Source organism: Phaethon lepturus, unplaced genomic scaffold, assembly GCF_000687285.1.
Source record: "Phaethon lepturus isolate BGI_N335 unplaced genomic scaffold, ASM68728v1 scaffold4088, whole genome shotgun sequence".
Lineage (NCBI taxonomy): Eukaryota > Metazoa > Chordata > Aves > Phaethontiformes > Phaethontidae > Phaethon > Phaethon lepturus.
The window spans coordinates 5,871-9,211 of record NW_010558122.1 but is presented as its reverse complement, the minus strand read 5'-3'; positions in this window follow the sequence as shown (position 1 = coordinate 9,211).

Genomic DNA, 3,341 nt, shown 5'->3' with positions numbered 1-3,341 from the left:
TGAGGCTCCTGAGAATTATAACCCTACAGAGGAAATCCTGCCAAGACGGCACAGCTGCTCTTCCGCACCTTCATGGGTCTCTACCACCTCTCCCCGTCCCCTAATAGCTAAAGCTATCCAATATTCATTATCACTTTTTGGCAGTAGTCTTAAAACTGCAAATAGAAAACGAAACCAAATAATTCTCAAGGACTTGACACTGTTTTTCTTGACACCATTAATGTAAATGGTCTTAGCAGAAGTAAGGAAACACAGAAGATATACAAAAGCTTGAGAAATAACTAAAAAAGTGCAGGAATATATCTAATAAACCAGTATCTAAACTAAAATTAATGGAGGAATCAGTACTTCCTCACTTCAGGTCTTCAGAATAAGCAGTGCATACTATTTTTGTATTCTGAAAACTTCCATCTCCGGGAAGACACCAGTTTGGCACAGCAAGATTCAGTTTTAGCGAGGCTGAGTTCTGGCTCAATACGCTTCAAAAAGTTTTCATGCTCAGTGGCGGCATAATTCACATCCTTCACCACATTTTAGATGGTGAAATCCTACAGGCTTGCTTCCAAAAATACAGAACCAATGTCTCTGCCCTCCCAGGCCCTGTCCTGCCATCCTCTCCCCTGCTCGATTAAACAAGTTACCTGCTTGTTTCCCTTATCCTCACCCAAGATGAGCACTCTAGTTTTCCAGTTACAGTATCCCCTTCAGGGATAACGCAGCCATAAAAGAGAGGCACGAACTATGAATTAAAAATAAATAAGTAAAAGTTATTCAAATAACCCTTTGAACAGTACTACAGTGACAGATGCTAGGAAAACTTTTAACAGTGGAATCACTTTCCTTTTGGTCACATTTTGCCATATTTGTGAAACCTGGTTTTGCTCATATTGCTTCGCTTACCATAATTCTTTCAGAAATAGTGATACACTCTTACTTTCTTTCCTGTGGAGGAATAATTACAGCTTGGAGTACCTTTTCAGGTTTTTCAAAATTATTATTTAAGAAGGGAAAAAAAAAAAAAGAAAAAAAAAGAAAGATAAAAAGATGCCAAAATCTTTCTCATCCATGCATTTCTGCTAGGAAATTTCTAGGTTTTGGATTTCTGCTTCCTCTTTTCCTATCCTGTTAATTTCTGGAGCGAGAGAGAGGTTTAAAGATAAAACTACCCCTGCAAGCAGAACAACGCACGGCTCTACCTTAATACCCCTGATCAGTCTATCCTGTGATTCTGGCCACAGTGTCTCGAACAGCTATCAAAAATCTTTGAACTCCTCAACCAAAACTCAGTACATCTGGGTTAGCTTCCTTCTTTCTTTGCTTTGCTGTCATAAAAACAAAGTGCCAGCTGCCAGCCTGTCTTCTTTCCAGGACAAGACCTCGTTTGTAGCTGAAAGAACAGTAAAAATCTGGTGATATTTGGTCCAACTGCTATGTCCTGCTGACAGCCAGCAGAAACAAGATGTTCGAGAGAAAAAAGAGACAGGTTTCCACTGAGATGTCAGACACTCAGTTTTCTAAGCCTAACATCAGCTGCATAAAGAGCAGCTGAGTTGTTACTGACCAGTGACCCCCGCGCACTGGCACCCTCGCAAACGTCCCTGACCCTGATCCTAACCCGAAGGTCCTAAGCTCTAGTTCAGCAGCGTGAACAAAGGAAGCAAACAGGGATGATGAATACAAGAAGCAAAAGGAAGAAAATCAACAATTCCTATAGCTACTTATGCTGCTTTGATAGCACTGTGAATATAACAATTCTTTCCAATATCCATCAATTACTTAGCATTGATTTGCAAGGGTTTAAGGCACTCATACATCTTTCTAGACCAGCACTCTGGTCTGTAGCAATTGTATACAAAGGAAACTTCAAAAAGTAAAGTTGAAAATATCCCCAAATCACATGCCAGCTGTGCCTGATGGGCAGCAGAGAAGTCATATATACTTCCCATGCTGTGCTTTCTTCCTAAGATCTCTTTGAGAAATTAATTACTTCCAAACTTGAACTAATTTGTGAGCAAGAAACCTATAAATAATAATGTTTTAAATGATTTTTTTTATTTTAGAAGCATGCAATGGTTGTTCTTTTTAAAGTCTTAGCAGTCTATTTCTGAGGCTATGTAAGTCTGCAGAAAAGTACTCTTTCTCCCCTTTGGATTCTCAAATTCTTGATTCTAAGAGAAGAATAAGAAAAGGTAAAGAGTGAGGAAAATATTTTACATGCCTGTTGTTTTCTATTACTACTTTGAAGGCATTATATATTCATTAGTAGTATTTATGCTGAACTGAGTAAAATCTATCCTACACATGTTGCTTTTCTTGTTTGTTCTAACTACACCCACTTAGGGTATCAAGTCTAAAACCTGAATAAAATAATTAGAAAGTCATAAAACATGTAATTCTGTACTTGTATTGAAACATTCTCCACCTCTAGCTTTTTTACCATCATCATGTTTTAAATACTTCTTGTCAGTCCATAAAAACTCCTGGATTTGTCTAACTAGAGGTATCAATGCAAAGTCAATGATATAAAGTTTATTTCTTTCTATACCTAATTTTTCAATAGTTAATATTCTAACATTAAAAGCAATTAAAACAACGCAATTCTATGCCTTAACATTTTATTTTCTTCTGTTATTGCAGCTTGGCAGCCTATTATACAAATCATACTTCAGTAAACTCCCCTGAAACTTCTCCCAGTGTCTACCAGACCTACTAATGTAAAGCTTTGCTTGTGACAGTCACACAGGTAACTGGAAATGTCAGAGTTCAAACACTTAATTCATATTTACAGTAGCATGGCCCAGTATCTTTTAGGTTCTGAGTGCCCCTTTTGATTTAGAATGGCCTAAAACTCACCCTTTATTTTACATTGTACCTAACAGAATTTAAAAGCTCCCTTTGACTAGTATCATTACTCTTTGTAGAAGAATATTTCTTTCTACACCGGGAAATCCTGTAACTACATGCAAACAGGAAATAATACAGCAAACAACAGTTTTGTTCCACACGGTGTTCTAAAGTTGGCAGCCACCTTTCTCAGTAAATAAATACTATTTTGTCAGTGATCTCTTAAATGCTATTAAATCTCTAGTGTCTGAACCTTTCCCCTTTAAATACAAAAGCACCAGAGCTAGAGTTAAAAAAAAAAAAAAAAGTCAGCAGAAATGGGGTATTTGATATGGGTTGTTGCAATCAGTTTATCTGGAGCTTTCCTGAAGTCCATGCAGAGCATGCAGTTTATTCTAGCAACAGTAGCTGACAGAGTGGTTTGCATTTGGGGTACTTTCTCCTTTCAATAGCATTCCCTTCTGCAGTTTGAATCATTACAGAAACTGTTTTCGGGT